This window comes from Eublepharis macularius, chromosome 13, assembly GCF_028583425.1.
Source record: "Eublepharis macularius isolate TG4126 chromosome 13, MPM_Emac_v1.0, whole genome shotgun sequence".
In the NCBI taxonomy this organism is placed as follows: Eukaryota; Metazoa; Chordata; class Lepidosauria; order Squamata; family Eublepharidae; genus Eublepharis; species Eublepharis macularius.
In genome coordinates, this window is record NC_072802.1 from 61,030,947 (window position 1) to 61,055,282 (window position 24,336).

Sequence of the window (24,336 nt, forward strand, 5' to 3'; positions counted from 1 at the left end):
TTATTGGAGGTCTCCCATTCAATTACTAACCAAGGCTGACCCTGCTTAGCTTCTGAGACCTGACGAGATCAGGCTTACTATAAAAAAGCAATATGTAATAATTTGTGGATACCTCCCAAGCTTAGGAAACAGGATAAATGCGTCAAGGGAGATACCCCTCTTCCGGGGCTGTTCTGCCTCATGACCAATTTGAATGTGCCTCTCTCACTCTTCTAAGGTTAGCTCCTTTTTCTCACATCTCAGAATGTGGAGATTCTACACGATCTTCCCCACAGGTAAGGCAAGCATGTTGACCTGGTAGGTGAGCAGTTTCCAAAATGGCATTCCTCAAGCTTATCATGGGTTCCTCAGTGAGAAGTTCAGCAATGGCAAACAAGTTTCAGTGAAAGGCTACTTGAACTCTTCTATCAATCTTCTCCAGGACACCCAGATGAAGGCAGGTGTTGGGCATCTCTTAACACATTTTCTCTTTTTCAAAATCACAAGACGGAACAGAACTGACAGTCTACATTAGCTGAGAGAGAGCCCCAGAATTCCCTTGGAAGATAATTGATGTAGAAAGGGTTGAACTGGTTGAAATCCATTAGCACAGCCTTTTCCTTGGGGTATTGTGCCAAATTTCTTTCAAGTGAAGAACTAGGAAAGAGAGTTGGTACATGTGTCAAGAACCTAGGCCCATTTAATTTTTATAGAAGTCATCCCCAGCTTGATATGACAGTAGCAGGCCTATCTTCAGGGGTCATTTAGTAGAAAAAGAGCTGGAGGAACTCATTAGCATATGTCACGCCCCTTGACATCACCGGAAGTGTGTCATTAGTATAACTGATTTGCATGTGCCACACCCCCTGACATTACTTATCCTGGCTGTTTTGGACCCAATCCTGGCCATTTAGGGCCGAAATTGAGCCCAAAATGGCAAAAAGGGGCTGAAAATGGCAGAAAAGTGGTCCAAAATGGTCAGGATCGGGCCACTGCTGAGTGGGACAGTGATCCACCACCTGTCAGAGGCCTGATACGGGCTGTTTTGGCCCTAATCCAGGCCAAAACAGACCCAAAATGGCCGAGAGTCAGGTGGGTGGGGCCACCTAACATGTGACCTCTTGGGGAACTGCTGGAACTGCGTTCCTGCTCATTCCCCCTCGAAATGAGCCCTGCCTATCTTAAATGTGAGTTTTCTGTAAATGTCCATATTCAAAGCACACTTGGAAGAACAGCAGGTACATTTCTTTGAAAGTATTTCTTGTTTTCTACTCTCATCTCTTTTGCTCCAAACCAATTTTCCCTCTGTTCCAAACACTTTTTTTTTATAATGACGGCTGAATCTAGAAAGAGCCCATCTCTGCCAAACTCGGGTTTAACCTACCTGCGATATTCCTGTGAGATTTGCTGATCAAAAGGTCAAAAGCCTTGTGTTTACTGTTAATAAAAGCAGTAGCTTTGCACCAGACTGCCATTGTTGCAAAAGAGCTCTGTACAGATAATCTTCGCTGTTTTGCTAAGATTCACTGCACCAATTTAGGAATGTACTACAGTACAAGCATTTTCGTCACTTGGAAACACAATACTACCAGCAATTTAAAAAACAAGCAATTTAAAAAACAAACCAACTAACCGCTTGAGGAAGAAACTTATATTGTCTAATAGTGACATATAATCACTTCTATAGCATGTTTAGTCCACTGCCTTTGGAGTACATTTCATTTCTTTTACCTCTTTGTTTCAGTAACCACTGCGTAACTGTCTCTGGTAACCGTCCCATGATCTCCATTTGCACCGATTGTTGGAAAACAATCGTTTTTAAAAATGGCTTTCTCACAGAAGTTGAACTAGTTTGCTGAAGATTGTGCCAGGAAATATCCTTTTTAGTTGCTCTGGTGTGATGCTGCTTTCGGATAAAAGGCTTGACGAATTTTTTTTAGAAATGGTAAATATAGGCAACTACGTGACTTCCACGAACCGACACTGATTAACAGGGAAAACAGTGCAGAACCTTAAGCAATTGGCTGCACATAGACCTGAGCAGGGCTTTTTTTCTGGGAAAAGAGGTGGTGGAACTCAGTGGGTTGCCCTTGGAGAAAATGGTCACGTGGCTGGTGGCCCCGCCCCCTGATCTCCAGACAGTAATAGTTTAGAACATGTTCCTGCTTATCTATTTGCCTATCAGGGGCAGACTGACCATTTAACTAACAGGAATATTTCCCGGTGGGCTACTTCTCTATAAGGCCACTGGCTACCAGGACCAAACATACCCAAGTTCTACCAACTCTGCTAGAGCCTTAACGGTCACTGGGCACAGACTCTTCATTGGCAATGGTAACTTGCAGGGCTTTTTTCTGGGAAAAGAGGTGGTGGAACTCAGTGGGTTGCCCTCGGAGAAAATGGTCACATGACTGGGGGCCCCGCCCCCTGATCTCCAGACAGAGGGGAGTTTAGATTGCCCTCCGCAGCAATCTAAACTCCCCTCTGTCTGGGGATCAGGGGGCGGGGCCACCAGCCATGTGACCATTTTCAAGAGGTTCCGGAACTCCGTTCCACCACGTTCCAGCTGAAAAAAAGCCCTGGACCTGAGGCAAAATGACCATGCAAGCGCAAGATGGTTCAGACTGGTCACTCTGGCACTGTACTGCCTTGTGCATCTATTTAGCGGGACTGTACTGCAAGATTGTGAAAAGCAACCTGAAAGGTACATGAGCTGTTGAGACATGACACATATCAAGTTAATTGTGATAATGAGAACAGATCACATAAAGTATACCTGGTTCAACACATCATTACAACCTGTTCCCCCAGACGCCCTACCCTCTGGCAATATTGCATAGGTAGAATGCCGCACAGAGCTAGCTATTCTTTTAATGTGATAGCACTAGCACTGATGAAGTTTCTGGATAATGATCAGAATCAGGGTGAAGTGGTAGCGTTATCTTTTGGCAGTTCTACCCATGTCTCTATAATCATTGGAGGAGTGTGTAATGGGGCAAGGTTAAAAATAAATAAGAATGCTACCAGAGGCTACCAAGGAGCAGAAGGAAGCAGTATCTCTGCTATCTGTAGGACGTACTCCACATCATTTGAAGTTGAGAATGTAGCTGAAATGTTCAGAATTTCAACGCAGACTCGAGCAGAAGACACAACCAAGTTGAAAACTTCGCCTGCACACAACGCCCCCCCCCACCTCTTACTTTGGCTTTGTATGAAATCTGATTCCTTCCATGCGCAGCAGACCTTAGTTAATTGTGCACAACAGTATGTCAACAGTTATCAAGACAAGGAAATGGGTGTCATCAGCCAAAAAGAGTCATTTAGAGGATGTGGTCCAGTATTAGGAATACATCCACTATGTGCTAGTGAATGATACGTGGGGGCTGCATTCATATACCAGTCCGAGCAACCATCAGCTTAACTGAGGGCCAAGCTATGATTGCAGTGCAAGTGGAGAGCAAGTGAACAGGGAGGAATACACGTGAGTCTATTCACCTGCCATTCAAGTGTAATTTGTCACTTGTAGCTTGGCCCTCAGTGTCCTTGAATTCTAGTGTTATTGGAAAGGGCACCAAATACATCGCTGATAAAGTTATATCATCTTAAGCCTTCTTCTTCCTAAAATGCCTCAAACTCTGTAGCACTTTCTTGTAGGAAAAGCACTCCAACCTTGATTCGCGTTTTCCTACCCCTTTCCCAGCACTGAGGTATCCTTTTTGAGATATGGTGACTAAGGGTGTGCAATTACACAGTATGAGATTAGTACAATCAGTATCAAGTACATTTCAATACAGTATCAAGGACATTTCCATAAACAATACCATAGGGTAAATAGATACAAGTTTAAAAGACATAGTATTAGCAAGAATCCAATACAGAGTAGAAAAAATACTGAGGCAGAATATAATCAATTCTAGGACTAACATTAGACAACATGGAGCACTGGTGGTACATAGGAGTACATATTTAAAGCAGCAGATAATATGTAAGGCCAGGGCTCATTTTGAAGGGGAACACGCAGGAACGCAGTTCCGGTAGTTCTCCAAAAAGGTCACATGTGAGGTGGCCCCGCCCACCTGCTTTTGGGCCATTTTGGGCCCGTTTTGGCCTGGATGAGGTCCAAAACAGCCAGGATTGGGCCTCTTATGGGTGTTGGATCAATCTCCCGCTCAGCAGCAGCCCAATCCTGACAATTTTGGGCCCCTTTTCAGCCATTTTGGGCCCCTTTTTGTCAATTTCGGCCCTGAATGGCCAGGATTGGGTCCAAAACAGCCAGGACAGGTGATGTCAGGGGGTGGGGCATATGCAAAACAGTTATGCTAATGACACACTTTCGATGATGTCAAGGGGGGTGGCATATGCAAATGAGTTGTGCTGATGAGTTATGCTAATGAGTTCCTGCAGCTCTTTTTCTACGAAATGACCCCTGTGTAAGGCAATATAGTGATGAAGTCTATGGTAGATCAACACTGGTCGGATGCAGAAATGCCAATTCGTACATTCATACCTTCTGTATGCAACTATCTTCAAAATATGCAGTCACAAGCTAGAGCAAAATTAGACATACAGGCAACATCCCATGTGGATTCACGCTTTGCAAGAGCGTAGTTGATTGGAGCGTGTGTGATATATAAATATCAAAATATACACAGAGAGAAATTGACAAAGTAGAAATGGAGACTTTTTCCTGGGGACGATTCACTGACAAACCTCGTTAAGACCTGGCCAGTAAAGCAAGTAAGCTAATCAGGCCTCGGCTAGTATTAAGTCTAAAACAATTTCCAGCAGAAATGTGATTAATCCATGCATGACAGCTTAAAGGTCAAAGCTGGAAAATGCAGTGCTTCTCGACTGCAAGGAAAGGACTGACTTATTTTTTATCTCTTCTTTAAAAATTACAGCAGCCATGAAGTGGCTCAAGGAGCAGAGTAATGAACGTCATAAACCTGCCTCATAAAAATGGCATTCATGCAGTAATACAGCAGGTCAGATGAACAGGGAACATTTCATTAAAAATTCCCCTTCTTGCCTACCCAAGAGAGGCTTAAAACTAATCATATAAAATGGCTGAGTGACACCATTAACGAGCATTAATATTTTAAAGCTTTAATAGTACAACAGAGCGGGGCTGTTATATCAAAATTATACAGCCTTATTAGATGGTGCACTTGGCTATATTACACTTCAAGTGTCAGAGTCTCTCGCTGAAAATATTAAAGTGTCCAAGGTCCACGGCATAAATATTTTAAGATTTTGTGTTTGTTTGTGTGTGTGCTCTGGAAGTGGCAGCAGGTCACTGACGTGCACCTCCTTCTGACCGCTTAGTGAGGTGCAGAGAAGAAAAAAATACAATACAATGAACTTTTAAAAAATGCTTTGTTGTGAAGGTAAATGTATTATATATCAAAATAGGGGAATCAAAAAAGTGTCGGATTAGAAAGGTCATAATTCAAGCTACTGTGAATAATCATCCATACCTGCTCTTACCCAATACTGCAAGATAAAGCATCCTATATCTAATTTTAAATCAGTAGCACCTTTAAGATTAACTAACTTTATTGAAGCATAAGCTTTCGAGAACCAAAGCTCTCTTCGTCAGATGTATCAGACGAAGAGAGCTGTGGCTCTCTAAAGCTTATGCTACAATAAAGTTGGTTAGTCTTAAAGGTGCTTCTGAACTCTGAACTCTTTACTATTTTGCTACTACAGAATAACACAGCTAACTCCTCTGGATCTAATTTTAAAACAGGCCACAGAGTGTGGATCAAAAAATCTGAAAAATAGAGGCAGAGACAGACCGGGGAGATTTTACTACAAATCTGAAGGAAGCTCGAGGTTTGCAGAAAAATCTGAAGTCTAAGGAAAGAAAATACACTGGGGGATTAACCCTCTGCCCTCAAATAATGGAAACAACACCTGTAGCTTTAATAAAAGAACGCCCACTGAGACCACATTGTGAGATCTCAGTGCTGTTCCAATCATATTCACTGCTGTTGGAAAGTGTGTGCTTTTTTCCTGCTTCCGCACAGCATTGTGATACATTTGTGCACTCTCTGGAGTTTCCCTGGCTTTTCTTCGACCATTCCCAAACCTGCTTTGTTACAAAGTTTTGGGAGAATTCTTAGTAGAGCCTAGATGCTGGCTGTGTGGGTGGGAAAGTCTGAATTTTCCTGGTTCAAACCCACAGCAGCCATTTTCCCTGCCCCAGTCTTTGCAGCGGCCATTTCCCCACTGGCAGTCTGTGAGTTCATGGGACCAAAAAGATAAAAAGTTCAACTTTGGTAAGACGTGGCCATCTTCGTTCAACATCCAGGATAGCTGTTGACAGTCTGGATAGATTGTTAATGTCTGAATAACTTCATCCAGATAGTCTGGATGGATTGTTAATGTCTGAATAACTTCATTCATTCATTCCCATTCCCATTCGAACTCAGGAGGATGGAGATGGTTCTCCTCTCTTCTGTTTTAACCTTACCACAACCCTGTGAAGTAGGTTAGGTGGAGGGAGAGTGCCTGGCCCAAGGCCACCCAGCCTGCTTCATGGCAGAGGGAAGATTTGAACCTGGACACCCCAGATCATAGTTCAATCTTCCTACCCCCTACAACAAACTGGTCCAGCCACTATGGGTTCTGTTCTGCTGCTAATAATTGCCCCTAGCTTGAGCACCCCATTGGTAACAATTAGCCCTCTCCGTCAACAACATATGCCGCCTCCTTAAGCGAGTATCCCCACTTAGGGAGCATCTAAAAGCCTAGCAAAGTTATTATTTAAGAGCACCTCTTAATTACTTTGGCATTATAATGAAGGCTCCTCACAAAGGCACCCAGCTGTTTTGTTTCGCCTTGTATAGAGACAAAAAGTGGAGAATCGCTCAACAGCTCCCCGAGTGATAAGACACTAGGATTCTTGAGATTGAAGAGATAATGCTGATAACTTTGGGCTATTTTCCTCCCTCTTACTCTCTCCCTCTCCCTGTCTCTAAATGCTGCAATTTTAAACCAATTTAAGAAGGGATTTCTCAGAGTACAGACAGAAATGGCAGGAGTTGGCTCAATACTCGTTACTTAAATGATATCTATAGTAAAATGATTCTACGATTTTTTGCAAGGGAGGAGACACGAAGATTCATGTAAATACATTAAGGAACTATTCAGAATAAAAATAGAACTGTGCCACTTCAGCTATTACACAGGGAAAATATATGTTTGAACGCTCCCTGAATTGAAAAACTTCCTGCACACAGAAAGCCAGCACGTCAAGCCAAAAAGATTTCACCTTTGCTCTCTTCTCTGGTGTGCCAGCTTTCTATGTTCACACTTTTTGACATATCTGTCAAACATGAAGAAAAGTATTGGCACTGCTTTATAGCTGTGGAATCTCTTCTCTTTGGAGACTCAACAAAGTCTAAGCGTCTTCAGGAAGCGCTTTTAAAAATATTCCAATGCTTATTCCGTCTCCGAGAGCTTCCCCACTGAGGGAATTTAGGGGAAAAAATCTATTTCACATCTTGTACTTAGTAATACCAAAGCACCACAGCCACCTTGTAGGCTTTGAGAGAACAACTGATCACACAAAAGTAGACATGTGAAACAAGAAATCTTGCTGCTATTCTCTGCCCATCTTCAGATTAAAGAAGTGAAGAAACCCCCTGGAATAGTTGTACAGTTATTCCACTAATTAATTAATTCTGCACTGGGAAAACTTGTTTTCTATTATTGGTGGGCGGGGTGTAGGCAAGCAAGAAAAAGACATTTGTGAAGATGAAAAGCACCGTGCTCTTTAGTGTTGCTGTAGAGATGCAATCCCAGGACTTTCAGCATTAGCAAATTCAAAGATAAATCACATCGTTTTGAACACGGCACATCCTGAGGCGACTATGCTTTATTTCAATCTCCCTTATCAGCTGAGGAACATCAACGTAGTTCTAACAAATTTGTGTTTTCTTCCACCCACCCAGAGGTCGCTCATCTTTAATTTACTTTCTATAGAAGAAGCACCTCTGACTATCGTCAGCAAGTATTTGGAGATCTGACAAAAGATTTTGTGGTTGGAAACTGCACTGGTTTGTTAAGGACTGGCCCGCTGTTCCCTTCTTTGAAAGCCCTTCGGTAAATTTGAAGATATATCCTTCGACTTTCACACTTGAATGAGAGGTTCTTTCCCCGGAGAAAAAGTTTTTTGATTGACACCCAAGTCTGAGCACAATGTAACAATAAAAACCTTTGAGCACGGAAGCTGCATAATACACTCCAGGCAGCTTTTCATTCTGTTAGTTTCAGTTCCTTTTATTATTTTTGTCCAGCCCTAAGCTGTGATCAGAAGTCTCAGCAAGATACTGCAAGGACAACCTTATCCCTTCCCTGCCAAGACAGACCAAGACCAAAAAATAAAATAAAATTCAAATATACAGAAAAGCACACACGCAATTGCACACACGGAGAGAAACAGACACAGTTCAGACATCCTGTAAAACCACTGTTTACAGGAGATCTAGCTCCAGGGCTTTTTTTTCAGCAGGAACGCATTGGAACGGAGTTCTGGAACCGCTTGAAAATGGTCACATGGCTGGTGACCCCGCCCCCTGATCTCCAGACAGAGGGGAGTTTAGATTGCCTTCCGCGCCGCTGAGCGGCGCGGAGGGCAATCTAAACTCCCCTCTGTCTGGAGATCAGGAGGCGGTGCCACCAGCCATGTGACCATTTTCTCCGAGGGCAACCCACTGAGTTCCACCACCTCTTTTCCCAGAAAAAAAGCCCTGCCTAGCTCTGTAATGAGATGACCTCAGGTGGTCGTCTCACATGGAGATACTGGGAGGTGGTAAACCGCGCCCCCCCCCCCCCGCCACTGCCTGAGAGCCAGAGGAAATAATCTTCCTTGCTTTCCTTGGCCTATTTAAAAACAGTGAAGTGAGCTGTGTGTGCCAGTACTGAACTCTCACAAGAGATTCAGCCGCCATTTCTGGTTGCCTGTGGTCAGGGAAATCAAAATGGTGACTGAACTCGCACGAAAGAAAACCATCCAGTGGGAGTTAAGGCAGCCCTGTAGCAGCTTGACAAGCTCTTTGTAAGGACAGAGGGGCATCAAAGAGTTATGGAAGATTCTCTGCTTTGGCTGTTGAGCAGAAAAAGGAGAAGAGGCAGAGGAGCGAAAGCGAAAAACCTTGAGGAGCCAAAGATGATATATTTAATAAATTAATTACTGAATTGATCTAGCTGTGGTGTGTGTGATGGTCCTCCGATGGGCCAATACGGTTAGTCAGAATACATCACAATGAAATCTGAAATCACGGTTTAATGCTAATGCATTAAATACTGGTTTGAATTTTGCCAGCTCTTTGGTTTGATCTTGCCCCATTCTCCTCCTCACTGCACACTTCATCCCACTTGGCTTTTGTCCCCCCAGGTCCTACAATTCCTTGGCATAGGCTTTTGGATGGCTGGGAAGAGGACCCGTTATTCTTGCACCAAAAAGCAAGCTACTAAGATCTAACCCAGTAACCTTAACTGTGAGGGTAGTGCGACGGGCAAACAGAGACACACTGATTTCGGTGGCATCTCCCCTGCACCCATGCAGGCTGGGATAAGAACATAAGAAGAGCCCTCCTGGATCAAACCAGAGGTCCCTCTAGTTAAGCATCCTGTCTCACACAGTGGGGGTCTTGGTAGAGAGGTGGAACAAATATGATGAAGCCAGCATTTCTTAAGCCAATAAGTTACTCGACAGACCTAAGCTGACAGTTCTACACATATGTGAACAGGATGGAGGCAGAGGCACTGCCGGCGCCAGAGTCTCTGGCACCTGTGGCAACCCCCCTCCCGCGCGTGTGCAGCGCGTGCGTGCCACGGACTGCGCAATGACGTCATCACGCGATGACGTCATCACTCAGTGCAAGCCGGGGCATTCGCTGGCGGATGGCTGGGGTGGCGGGCGGAGGCTGCTCCGCGCTCCGCACGCCGCCCCGGCAGCGGCTCGTGGCTGCTGCGCCTGGCTGGGGGTGTGTGGCGGCAGCGGTGGCACGGGGCTGGCTGGCTGCAGCAGCTGCAGGCCAGCCACGCCAGCTCCGTGGTGCGTGCCTCCACCCCCGACACCCCCTCCAGCGCCTCTCCAGGGCCCTCGTGCCTGAGGCTACCACCTACCTGGCCTCTATGGGCGCGCCGGCCCTGGGCAGAGGACCCAGTACCCTCACTTAGTTTAGAATAGCAGGCAATTTTTGAGCCTATATTTTGTTTTGTGATGCTAAACTTATGTTCAGTTTACAGAGACCCAATATACTAGAATGTTGATCGATATTATTTCATTGAATTAATCAAGTCCAAATCATTGCAAGGCAAGTCTGGCCCTGTTTATTATCCATCATATATATATGATGGATATATATATATATATATATATATATATATATATATATATATATATATATATATATATATATATATATATATATATATATATATATATCCATCATATATATATCCATCATATATATATATATATATATATATATATATATATATATATATATATATATATATATATATATATATATATATATATATATATATATATCCATCATATATATGTATGTATGTATGTATGTATGTATGTATGTATGTATGTATGTATGTACAAGGTGACATGCCCAGCATCATTTCTGTTTATTGAATGTATTGCTTTCTGCGGTTACATTAGAATTCACATCAACTGTTTCTGTATATTGTCGAAGGCTTTCATGGCCGGACAACGTTAGTTGTTGTAGATTTTCTGGGCTACATGGCCGCTTCCCCACATTAGCATTCCACACCCTGGGAAACTCTTACAGGATGACTCAGCCCAAACCCACCTTCCTGAGTAGATATAAATTACCTGCTAACATCTTCTCCACACATTAACACTGAGAGATCTCTGTCTTTCGGTGCTACACCTCTGAAGATGCCAGTCACAGCTGCTGGCGAAATGTCAGGAACTACAATTCCAAGACCATGGCCACACAGCCCGGAAAATCTACGACAACTGTTTCTGTGTTTGTAGCATACAGGAAGTTTCTTTGCCCTGGCTGCTATGCATATATGATTGTTGCTGGATCCATCTTCAGGGCTCAGAGCAGGTGAGAGCTCTGTCCATCGCTAGTGTTCAACAGAGCAGGAATTCCTACCCCTCTAGTGCCCAAAGACCAGGGATTATGACTGTTGTGAAATAATATTGTGTAAACATTTATGCAATAAGCCAAATAGGATATGCACCAGTTTAAAAGGGAAAGAAAGGAATTGCTGTATCAATATACATTAAGGAGCTCTGAGTTGGATGGCCCAGGTGAGCCTGATCTCATTAGAACTGAGAAGCTAAGCAGGGTCAGCCTTGGTGAGTAATTGGATGGGAGACCTCCAACGAAAACTGTGTACCAGAGGCAGGCAATGGGCAACCACCTCTGTCAGTCTCTTGCCATGAAAACTCCACCAGGGGTTGCCATAAGTCAACTCTGACTTGAGGGAACTCTCCACTACATACATCAAAAATTTCTCCACACCCCTTTCATTAAAAGGCTGAGCAGCTGCTTAAACAATCATCATACTGTTTATCCTGCCCATCTTCCAGGGAGCTGAGAATGGTATACTTGGTCCCCCCAACTTTTAGTCTCACAACAACTCTGTGAGGTAGGCTGAGAAATGAGTGACTGGTCCATGGTAATCCAGTCAACTGAGAGGGAACTGGAACGTGGCTCTTGTAGGTCTCGGCCCAACACTCTAACCGCTATATCGGAGAGAGACTCGCTGTCTCTAATATTGTACTCTGAAAATTCATTTCCTATCAAGAACTGGAACATACCATGCAATCGGCCTCTTGAACAAATTGGGCCTGACGCCTAAACTTACAATATGGGGAGATAGAGACAAAAACATATATACAACGAGCCATCCTTCAGACAAAGCAACGAAGAGTGGTGTTTAGGACTTTGTAGCTCCAAGCAGGAAGAAATTGAACAGTTGAAGAGGGTGTGTGTGTGTTGGAAAGAACTTTTTACTCTCAACTGTCTTCCCAAGGCAATGCAAAAACTCCAGTTAGCCTAGCAGTTAAATCATCACAACTGCCATGAAACTCTTTCTGTATAGCAGGGGCCGATAAAATACACCCATCAGGGTGTTGAAAGTGCTCCTCTTCTGTGTGCCAAGCTAAAGTGTATCTGGAGGACATTTGCAAATAATTGCCAGCAATTATTGTAAAAGACTAAACATGATGGAGTGGTGGAGCCAGGCAGAACGCGATGAAATGTTAGGCTGCCCGTGTGTCTGTGTGAGTGAGACGGAGTGAGAGAATCAAGATATAGTTTATTATAAAACAATGTTACAGGTTTGAGCAACTTTTTAAACAGCACAGAGCCGCTAAGCCACACCCGATATGACAGAACACGCAGCCTGAGGCAGGGCTGATTCCAGATGACTAACCTTAAGTCGCTTCATGCCGCCCTCTTCCGGATCGCGACGGGGAAAATGCGAAATATCACGTTTCCTCGCGCGAGTTTTGCGCATCGTCGCGCAAAACTCGCGCGAGGAAACGCGATATTTTGCATTTTCCCCGTCGCGATCCGGAAGAGGGCGGCATGAAGCGACTTAAGGTTAGTCATCTGGAATCGGCCAAGGTTTGGTTTTCTCCAATATCATTTCTCCAAGCCCCCTGCACTTCTATGGGATGCAGAGAGGACAATAAGGTCCAGGTGGGGAGTACAGCTTGTCCTCGTCCTCTAATCTCCTCTACTACCCCAAATGTGGCTATACAAGTCAGGTATCAAAACTGTTGATTATTATGAATTGCCCTCTGGCTACTTCCAGATTGCTTGGGAACAAGAAGTCCTTTGACAGTTTGATGTAGTAGTTAAGAGCAGCAGGACTCTAATCTGGAGAACCAGGTTTGATTTCCTGCTCCTCCGCTTGAAGCCAGCTGGGTGACTTTGGGTCAGTCACAGCTCTCTCAGAGCTCTCTCAGACCCACCCACCTCACAGGGTGATTGTCGTGGGGATAATAACACACTTCGTAAACCTCTCTGAGTGTGGCATTGAGTTGGCCTGAAGGGCAGTATATAAAATTGTTGTTGTTGTTGTTACTGCTACAGGAGTGCTGGGACTCTAATCTGGGGTTTGATTCCCCACTTCTCCACTTGAAGCTAGCAGGGTGACTTTGAGTCAGTCATAGCTTCTATGAGCTCTCTCAGCCCCACCCACTTTACCGGGTGATTGTTGTTGTGGGGATAATAATGACATACTTTGTAAACCGCTCTGAGTGTTAAGTCATCCTGAAGGGTGGTATATAAACCCAAATGTTGTTGTTGTTCTTATTTATAGGATCTCAATTAGAAGGTGCTGGGGAAGACCACCATGGGAAAGGATTTACTCTTGTAATGTTCACATGAACAAACAAATCAACCCTACTAACAAATCAACCCTTATAATGAACAAACGACCCTAATCAGGACTCTGTACTCTCTCCTTTCCTCTTTCAAAGAGAACAGGAAGTAGAGTATTAAGTGCTTACAAACCTGGCATACCAATGCAAACCTGGCCTTGTGATTCACCAAGTCAAATGCAGGCTACATGTTTCAACCACTTCCCTTCTTTTAAAATCTCCCACAGATTGCAGTACCAGAAGGTACCTCAAGCCACCCCCCCCCCCCGTGAGCCACCAAACATGCCTAGTGGGTTGCATTTAGCCTTGGCAGGGCATCGGAGAAAAGTCCATTGAGAGCTGAGCTGGGAGGTAAGGAAGCCATGATCTCTTGGCTGTTAATTAAATTGAATGCTTGAAGTCACCCTAAGCCACACAAAGCGGCAGCATTCATTGCAGCAAGGTTTGTGTCAACATAGATGTAAGTGGATAATAACTTCCCATTAAATAACACAAGGAGTCCTAATGGGGAAGGCTGTGAGGGGACAGCAAGGCGCATGACAATTTCAACTGCCCTTAGAAATATGAGCCCATCTCCCATATTGAAGGCATAGCTCACAGTCACATCAGATCATCTCAGCATTGCAGGAGGATTTAAAAGTTAAAGACCGGAGAAAACCAGTATTATTGTTATTAAACAGCAGCAGCTACTATGGTGTTAATTGCTACAAACTGGGGGGGGGGAGGGTACGGTGGATAAACCGAAAAGGAAAAGGCTGAACAGAAAAGGAAAAAGGGAAGCCCTTCGGAAACAGCAAGGCAATTCTACAGCCAACGGTCAGGAGCTAGGAGCCTAGGATGCCAGCCCTCTGCCTCTCTCCCGGGTGCCTTCCGGTCAGACAGCAGAAAGAGCAAGGAGCAGGGGCCAGAGGCAGATATGTTTCCGCACACAGAATGCCTGATTGAAGACACATGCTCCAGATGGGGTGTGAGAAGATCTGGAAAACACACTAGCAGCATTGCACTAGTGTATGCATGTGTAATGCACAGGAGAAGGAAGGCGGACTTGCAGTGAAATCATAAGAAGAGTTACTCCAGTTTAAGCCCATTGGCTTCACTGTTGGAAACTTAACATTTTCTGGACCCCAGTTCCTTGCTCATTTTGTGACCCTTACCGTTAGTCCCGGAACCAGACTTGCTAATGGATAAGCAGGTTGGTGCTGTTGCTAGGATCACCTTCTTTCAATTATATATAACGTGTAAGCTGGCCCCTTATCTAGATCTTGCTGACCTGGCTATGCTGATCCATGCTACTACACTCTCTGGATTGGACTACTGTAAAGTGTGCTACGTGGGACTGCCTTTGAAGAATCCTGGAACCTTCAACTGGTGCAGAAGTCTTCTCTCTGGGGTCAGCTGCTCAGGACACACAACTCCAGTGCCGAGTCAACTGCATGGGCTACCTATTTGTTTCCTGATCCAGTTCAAAGCTCCGGGGCGCAGAGTGGTAAGCTGCAGTACTGCAGCCCGAGCTCTGCTCACAACCTGAGTTCGATCCTGGCAGAAGCCGGGTTCAGGTAGCCGGCTCAAGGTTGACTCAGCCTTCCATCTTTCCGAGGTCGGTAAAATGAGTACCCAGTTTCCTGTGGGTAACGTGTAGATGACTGGGGAAGGCAACGGCAAACCACCCCGTAACAAAAGTCTGCCAAGAAAACGTCATGATGCCGATGTCCCCCGATGGGTCAGTAATGACTTGGTGCTTGTACCACCTTTACGTTACTGGTTCAAAGGGCTGGTTATTGTTTATATATTTGTGCCAATTACAATCCCTTTTCTGCTCAATGGGGACCCAAAGCAGTTTACATCGTTCTCCTCTCCTCCACTGTATTCTCATAACAACCCTGCAAAGTAGGCTAGGCTGACAGTGCATGACTGGTTATTACCTTTAAAGCCCTTCATATCTTAGGCTCCTCCTCAAATTGCATCTCCCAGTACCATCCACTCCTGTGTGCCGCTTTACCCTCCTCTGATAGTCTCCTCCTTAAGATGCCTTCCTGTACAACTGTCCGTATGGCCACAGTGAGATCATGGACCTTCTGAATGGCTTGCCAGAGTAGGTGAGGAGGGCACCTTCCCTTGTTACATCTTGGAAGGCATATAACGTAATCTACATCCAGAGAGCGTTTGATGGATCTGGCTGTGAGCTTGCTCATCCTGTGTATTGCAACTTTTAGACATGTTGCGTCTGAATGCTTTTAATGGGTAAATTGTGAATTTTAATCTGTTTTAATTTTGCAACTCAGTTGCTGCATTTTGCATTGCCTTGAGTCCAATGAGTAAAGACCAGGTAATTTTTTTAAACAAATAAATACCAAGAAGCACTAGATACGCTCATATAGCCTAGCCCAGAGCTCTCCAACCTTTTTGAGTCTGACATAGTGTGATGGTAGCAGCAACAATATGGCTGCCGCAAAATGGCTGCTGCAGGAGATGGAGCCAGCCACAAAATGGCTGCTGAAGCTTACCTTCAGTCACAAAATGAAGATCCTTGTGCTGTGGAAGCAGTTTCTGCCAAAGCAATGGTTTTAAAAATCTGCGCAGACTATCAATACTCCAACGGTCAATCAGAAGCCATGCTTTGCAAAAGCCCCTCCTTGGGGCCACCTACTTTCTAAAAACACTTGGTAGGCACCAGAAAAGGTTTTGGAGGTAGGGTTGCCAGCTCCAAGTTGGGAAATTCCTGGAGATCTGGGGGGTGAAACCTGGAGAAAGTGGGTTTTGGGGAGGGAAAGGACCTTGGCATGGCATGATTCCATAGAGTCCACCCCCAAAAGTAGCCATTTTCTCCAGGTGAACTGATCTCTGTGGCCTGCAGACCAGTTGCAATTCCGGGAGATCTCCAGCCACTACCTGGAGGCTGGCAATCCTATTCGGAGGGCACAATTGTGTCCATGGGCACCACATTGGGGACCCCTGGCCTAGTTCAAGACTGTTATTTATGTGCATTGGATGCCTCTGTCTACATTGATAACATGCCCCTGTCCCATGTGTGGACCTTGACAAAGAACTAGATTCTACTATGCAGTCTGGTAGCTGGCATTCCATCACTGGCACAAGTTTTTCCTGGGGAGAAAGGCTACTTGCTGGGCTTCCAGTTATTGGATAAAGGGCAAAACCAGCAATGTGCACTGTTACCAAATGAAGATGCCTCACAGTCTCTCTATCCTCCACACCGGCTGAGAAAGTATTTCCACCCTATGATAAGGATTCTTGGCATCTCAGCTCCGCTACACAACTTCTGCCTCCCCCTCTTGCCATGCAGGGTCTTTGTCTAGTGCATTTTGAAAAGGGACCTGCTTTCCAAAGATCTTGATCACGCACTTTTTGGAACGCTTCTGTTTCAAGAATCATCCATGGATAATTCTACCGCACAACCCCATTTCCCCATAAAACAGTTGCCGAAATGTTCCCAAAAGCTACCAGAGTACATTGGTGTGAATATATAGCAGGGGCTGATTTGATCTTCACAAATAAGGTGTTCAAAATTCAAACTCACCTTGTTGTGAGTGCCCACTTCCTCTTGAGTCAAGATTTTATCCTTTTGTCATAATTCAAAACCAACAGTATTTTAAGTAGTTTTGCATCAGCCACTGGCCAGGTATCGGCTGTCAGCACACGCTCAAAATGTATCGGCTTCCATATGCCCCAGGGCCATTGTGAGTAGATCATGCATCATTTAAAATCCGCTATTTTTTGAGTGCACTTGCAGCATTCATCAATGGATGAAGGCTCAACTTTACTGACTCAAACTACAGTTCCCAGGCGGCAGTGCAAGAGGATGCAAAGGATTTCAATCCAGTTTGGAACTCTAGATTGACATAAACATGCTCGGCTTTGGTAGGCAGTAAAACTGGATAAATCTGGCCCCAGTCGGCTCAAGGCAACCAAGGAAAGTTTCTCTTTTTTAAAGCTGATTTTTTTTAATGTTGGATGAGTCAAGCAGACAGTGGGGGTAGGTTGCGACAGCCGTGGGAAAGTGGGGCAACAAGATAACATACATTCACAAAATCATTTGCAACATAATTTAGAATACTTTCAAGGATTAAAGAAAAAAAACCTCTGACACTGTTTTGAGTATTCAGATGTGCTGCTCACAGTTTTGACAGAGGGATACTTGCTCCATTGTCAATATATAGGGAAATAATAATAACAACAATAACAGTGTACTTATATTTCGCCCTTCTGGACAGTTTAGTGCCTAATCAGAGCAGAGAACAAAGTCAGCGTTATTATTATCCCATCAATACAGTTGGGGAACTGGAGCTGAGAGGAGTGGCTTACCCAAGGCTACCTGCTGAGCTAACGGCAGTATTGGGAGTCGAACCAGCAGAATGCTGACTTGCAACCCAACCACTTATCCGGTAAGCTATAGCAGTTCATTCTGTCACTCACACCTTTGCTGTATTCCACAGAAATGTCAGACCCAGGCTTTCATCTACTTTATCAACTGTAAATCTCAAATGGTATATTTACATGGCTGAATTGCTATTCCTTCTTCCATAGGAACCCCTGGAATTGTAGTTCCATGGTGGTGCGTGTGCAAGTGAATGTGCGTGTGACCGGTGTGTGTGTGTGTGGGGGGGGGGGAATCTCTAGTAGAGATTTCTCAGCTAGAATTCCCAGGATTCTTTTGTAGAAGCCATGACATCTAAAAATTGATACAAAACCATTAACATATTTGTACTAGACTTGTCCCTATGAAGTCTAGTCCTGGTCTGGGTTCTCCCTTGCTTTCACTTCTGCTTCTCTCTATCTGTTCCTTATAAAACATAAAACCTAAAATTTTGCAACCCCAGTGGCACAACCTTTGTAGATTCAAAGGTTAAAAGAAGGCCGACAAACTGTTTGCTCATCATAGCAAAAAGAAAAGAAAAAAAGGAATGCCAACAGCTATATCTTTATAGGAAGATTCTCAGATGAAAATGGCAAAGGGGAAATGAGTGATAGTGATGGTGCGGAAATAAACTGCAAATCTGCAAAGGATAGGCTAAAAAAGAAAAAATGAAAAGTATTATTTAAATAAAAGCAGAAAGAATTTTTGCATTTGCTATAGGTCAGTTCCTATTTAATATAAAAGACAATCATAGGCTTTCTGTGAAGATCTACCGACAGCAGAGGGAACAAAAAATAACTACCTTCCATTCTTTTGCACGACATATTTCTTTATCTAATAAATCAAGCTAGGCCTTTGTGAGTAAAAGCATCACTTCTAAAGGAAGAGTGAAGTATCCTCTAATTTGACAATGCGTGGAAGGATGCAGGAGTAAGTGTATTGGGGGGAGACCCTTGGATGTGTTTGTTGGGAGTACGCTAGGGAGGGACTCCTCGTAGTGTCAAGGTGACACTAAGCAAAGGAAGCGAGGAGGAGTGGCAGATTGGTATTCTGTAACACTCCCGCGCAGGCAACGGACGGACGCCAGATTCCTTGGAATTGAGGGAGTCTCACTCCATTAATTCAAAAACCGATTTGAGGCGGAGGGGGGGAAGGTAGAATAATATGCATTAGGTATTTGTTACAAAACTATTGTGTCAAAGCAATATTTAGTGGTAAATTATGACACTATGGGGGAAGGATGCCGTATACATAAATCAATTTGTCTCCCACGCTGGCAGGAGTCTGACAAAAAGATAACGACTCATCAGTGCTATTATTTCACTGGTTTGGAGGGGAAAGGGGGGGGATCAGAAAGCTTGGAGGGGCGGGGGTGGAACCGAGCGTAGGCCCTGATTGCAAGGGACAAAATCCAGGAAAGCCTTGAGGACGGAGGAACAAAGCAGAGATGTTAAGATGCTATCTTTTAAGTAAAAACAAAAGAAGCCAAATACTCCCCTATGGAAAAGGTTGTACAACCCCTTGTAGGAAGGGAAACGACAGGCAGGAGGGGAAGAATGGAGGAAGTCGAACCTAATCATTTCCCCCCCTTCACACAAAAAAACCTCTACATCTGTAACACAGAGCAGCTTGAAAAATTACAAAGATTAAAAACAATAATATTTGCTCTGGCAGAAGAGGAAAGGGGGGGGGGAGGATAGAGCTTTGTGAAGGATAAAGGGAAGCACAACCTGGCACAGAGGAAAATGGTAATTATGTCTTTATGGAAATATCTTGTTAATTACTAGGGCAATTTTTTTGGTATGATTTACAATTCAATTGTCAATTTGCAGCTAATTTAGGCCATGCCAACCTATTAGCTATTTACAAATCACACAATTGCCCAAGTGGGAGGAGGAAGTGGCCCAAAGGCAACAGCTGCCATCTTTGGGGTGCCAAAGGGTACCATCCACCTCGTAAACTGCCTCAGTTGCCTGGTAGATGGGCAGAGTGAGGGGAAAGGTAGAAACATTGCAATCCTATGCAGAGTTTCTCCAGTCTAAACCCATTGAAATCAATGGGCTTAGACTGGAGTAACTCTACATAATGATAATGAAATGACGTCAAGTTACAGCTGACTTACGGCAACCCTTTAAGGGGTTTCCAAGGCAAGAGATAAGCAGAGGTAGTTTGCCATTGCCTTCTTCTGTATAGCAACCCTGGTCTTCCCTGGTGGTCTCCCATCCAAATACCAACCATGGCCAACTGAGCTTAGCTTCCAAGCTCTGACAAGCTTGAGCTAGTGTGGGCTATTCAGGCTACTGACTCTGAATAGGATTGCATTGTTAATTTATGATTAGACAATCCTTCATTCTTCTAGAGGAATGAGAAATGACTCTCCCGGTGTGTTTAGCCCCCCCCCCAATTGACTTTGACCTTGGTTTCCTTCATACCTGCACTTTGTGGAGAATCCTTTGGTTCTTCACAAATTTATCAGGAGGGACTTCAACAAGGCAGCTAAACTCTTTTGATGTTATTGTAATATATTCTATATTCAGCTTTAATCTCTTCTTGTATACTGTTATATTTGATTCCTATATTGAACTGTTATTATTGTAAATTGAATTCTCTATTGCAATCTCTGTAATATGGACTTTTAAAGAACAACAATAAAGATTTTTTTTTTAAAAAGGCAGCTAACGCTGGGTAGCGGTTAGGTTGTTGAACTAGGGCTGGTTCAGATCATCACTTGGCAACCTCAGGATGGTCTCTTTCTTAAACTAACCTACCTTGCAGGGTTGTTGTGAGGGTAAAATGGAGGAGGGGAGAACTGTCTCTCTACTCCTTGGGTGAAACGGTGTTAGAGAGTGCCGTCCACTCATAGCTGACTTATGGCGACCCTGGTGGGGGTTTTATGGCAAGAGACTAACAGAGGTGGTTTGACATTGCCTGCCTCGGCAACCCTGGTCTTCATTGGAGGTCTCTCATCCAATTACTAACCAAGGCCAACTCTCCTTAGCTACCAAGATCTGATGAAATCAGGCTTACCTGGATTATCCAGGTCAGGGCCCTAGGGGGAAGTACAGGACAGAAATACATAGATAGGTAAATAAGCTTCCATGAAAGAGAGCTGGGCCAGTCTAAAGATGATGCAGCCTGTCGTAACAGTGTGGCTGAAGAGGCCTCCCAATGAACTGAGAATGCACTCTACAACACCATGCCTGCTGCAATACACTGAGGTCTCATGGCAAAGTAGCAGATGCTCCCTCTGCACACCTGAGATCTCCACAAGACACAAAGAACCCATCACGTACCAACTGCACAGACCCCATGTTCATTATTTACAGATATCACTACTTCACCTCTGTGGTCATGTATATGCACATTAAGTCTTATACCTGTGATGGAAAAAGAATGGGGAGAGTGGCAGTGGACTGACAGATGGAATGGCAGTGCAGATAAATGATAATAGGACCAATGGGCTTGTCTCTCCCCGGAATGCTGGATCAACAACTGGAAAAAGTCTGGTTCTAAGTCATTCCGAAATGATATCCACAGCTAGAGATGGGCACGAACCGGGGGAAAAAAACCCGTGCAGTTTGTGGTTTGTCACATTTCACGAACCACGAACTTTCACGAACCTGCTCCGGTTCGCAAACCGGTTCATTTGGTTCATGAAAACGTCACATTCAGTTCAGCAAATCGTCACTTCCGGGTCAGCAGAAGGTCTGCAGGAAGTTCATCCCCTGTTGCCTAGGACTGATTGGTGCCAGGTTGTCTGCAGTGATGAACCAAAAAACGAGCCAGCCTATAGTTCATGGCGGTTCATCAGAAATGGGCTGTGACGAACCGCCGGTTCGCAAACCACAAACTGGTCGTCATGAACTGGTCATCATGAACTTTGATTTGTATCTCAGTTCATGCCCATCTCTATACACAGCACAACACAAGTGTATGTATGTATGTTTACACATTCACGCACATGCTCATCTCTTCCTCTAGAAACTCCATGTGCCTCCACGGAGAAGCCTGCCTCTTTGAGAGGGCTTTAGCAGAAGTAATGACTATGCTCTTAGGTGGTCAAAGTTTTTGACCAGGAAGGAGGAATGAGTAAATGGCACACTGAACACTTAACCTCAAGCATATATTAACAGATCCTTCCCAATGGCACAAACATTTAAAAGTCAGTTTAAGGAGGAAAGTCCCAAAAGGCAATCAAGCAATCAGATCCTGCACAGGGAGATAAAAATTCAACCAAATCAGCAGCACCATCTGAATATAAATCAGAAGGAAATCCTTCACTTGACATTTATGCTAGTTTTGATGCAGGGGAATGAAGAATGTTACTGGCCGGTTTACACAGTCTATGCCTCCCTGTCGGTTCAGGTCCTATCAATATCCTACCTCTCATACCACATTTCTAAAGGATTCTTGCTCTTTCACTCAGAACTGGAAGAACATCAGAATTCCAGCAATTCAGATTCAACAACTGCAAGATCAGGAATGCTGAAAGGGATTCTCATGGGTGACTTCTTACAACCCCTTAACACAAAAGCAAGACTACCCCAGACTTAAGACATCACTGCATGGATTTTTCTGGAAATCTCCCCAAGACAGGGGGACATCCAACAGCCTCCCTAAGGCACCTTATTGCCTTACTGACCAGCTGTCAAAGTCAGGCTGCATTAGTACTCCTCATCTTTGCTGTATTTCTTTTTTAAAAAACATTCTTTGGAGCATCCTTCTTGCCAGGGGTCATTTCGTAGAAAAAGAGCTGGAGGAACTCATTAGCATAACTCATTAACACCACTCATTAGCATATGCCACGCCCCTCAACATCACCGGAAGTGTGTCATTAACATAACTGATTTGCAGATGCCACACCCCCTGACATCACCTATCCTGGCTGTTTTGGACCCAATCCTGGCCATTCTGGGCCAAAATTGGGCCCAAAATTGCAAAAAGGGGCTGAAAATGGCCAAAAAGGGGCCCAAAATGGTCAGGATCGGGCCACTGCTGAGTGAAAGAGTGATCTACCACCCATCAGAGGCCCTATCTGGGTCGTTTCGGCCCTAATCCAGGCCAAAACGGGCCCAAAATGGCCAAGAGTCAGGTGGGCGGGGCCACCTGTCATGTGACTTCTTTAGGGAACTGCCGGAACTGTGTTCCTGTGCGTTCCCCCTCAAAATGAGCCCTGCTTCTTGCCATCCTTTTTCCTGTGCATATTTCTAATATGCAGATGCAAAACTCAACACCAGGAATGACTTTACACCTAGGGTGGGCACAGCTGGCAGCTACTTCAAGATTTTAAAGTCTTGGATTTTCCAGCGTGTTGTCCAGGTAGCTTCCCTAGAAACATGAGACCCAGAAACTTGGAATACTGCTCAACAGAAAGCGCAGAGTCCCTGGATTCTGTAGCCGCAGCTCTTGATTAAAATGTACAAATGTGGCCATGCCAATCCCTTGCTTAACTCCTTTCTATGGAGAAAAGAGAGCCCCCACATTTGAGGTTACAAAAACAACACATAAACTGATGCCTGTGGGGAAATTGTGCTTGCTGAAGCATCTCAACGATGTTATGGCAGATAAGCCTTTTTACTAGTTAATATTTGTTCCCAGCCGGATTCTTACTTTATAGATGATCATTTCTCTTTAATAAAGCAAAAAAACCCAAACCCCCCAAGCACTGGCTAGAGATGGATCTTTCATTTATTTTGTTGCAAGAAACCAAATTAAGAAAATTACTTTTTAACTAATTTTATAGTGCTAGAGAACACTAGATGATCTTCTAGGGAAAAAACCTTCCAGCTTTCTGGGGGAAGACGTTAAGGAGCGAAGTAATAACTAGAAATTGACTGTGAATAAATCTTGGAAAAATTAAACCGCATTTAAGTTATGTGCTTTTTTAAAAAAAAAAAACACACAACCTGCTAAACAGGTCAAATGACAAATATGTGAAACCATTTAGGGTTTGGAGAGATGTAGTCTCATTTTTTAAAAAAAAATAGCTCCAAGCAAAATTAACTGCTGCTTCCAAGCTCAATAAATAGATAGCTTATCCTATCCTTTTACGGGAGAAAGGGATTGTTGCAAATGCGTCACTTGTTATAATTATTATTATTTGCAATTTCAACGCACCTCTGTAGAAAAAGGGACAATTTGCAGAGGGGAGGTTGATAGATGTGTTTCAGCTTTATAATATAATATGTCTGCAGACAGAAGACACCATGCTTTGCAATGTGTTCTACCAAATCATTCATTTTCTAAGGAATTTACTAAAAGAATGTTACTGCATATTGTTACTATTATTTTAATTTCAGGCCTTTAAAACAAGGCAGTCTTTGTCCTCTGGTTGTTAGACATGCAAATAGGTCTGAGAAGACGGTAGGCATTGGTGCAGTGACCAGTGGTGTCCCAGAAGCACACATAGCTCATTAATGCAGTGACATTCAGGAACCTTTGAGTATTATGGGGTATAAATATTCTAAATAAAGAAATAAACAGATAAATAGTCTGATCTGCTGTTCCTAAGGAGAAAAGCACAGTCCATACGAAGCTTCCTTTCCCCCCTCATTTCTCAGCCAAAGTTGGAAAGGTTAATTGAGGTACT

At 44.0% G+C, this 24,336-nt stretch overlaps 1 protein-coding gene across 16 annotated transcripts in view; it reads right to left on the bottom strand.

Moving 5' to 3' along the window:
* FBRSL1 (fibrosin like 1) overlaps nt 1-24,336 on the bottom strand; it is a 910,549-nt gene that overhangs the window by 393,503 nt on the left and 492,710 nt on the right. The window lies entirely within an intron of this gene.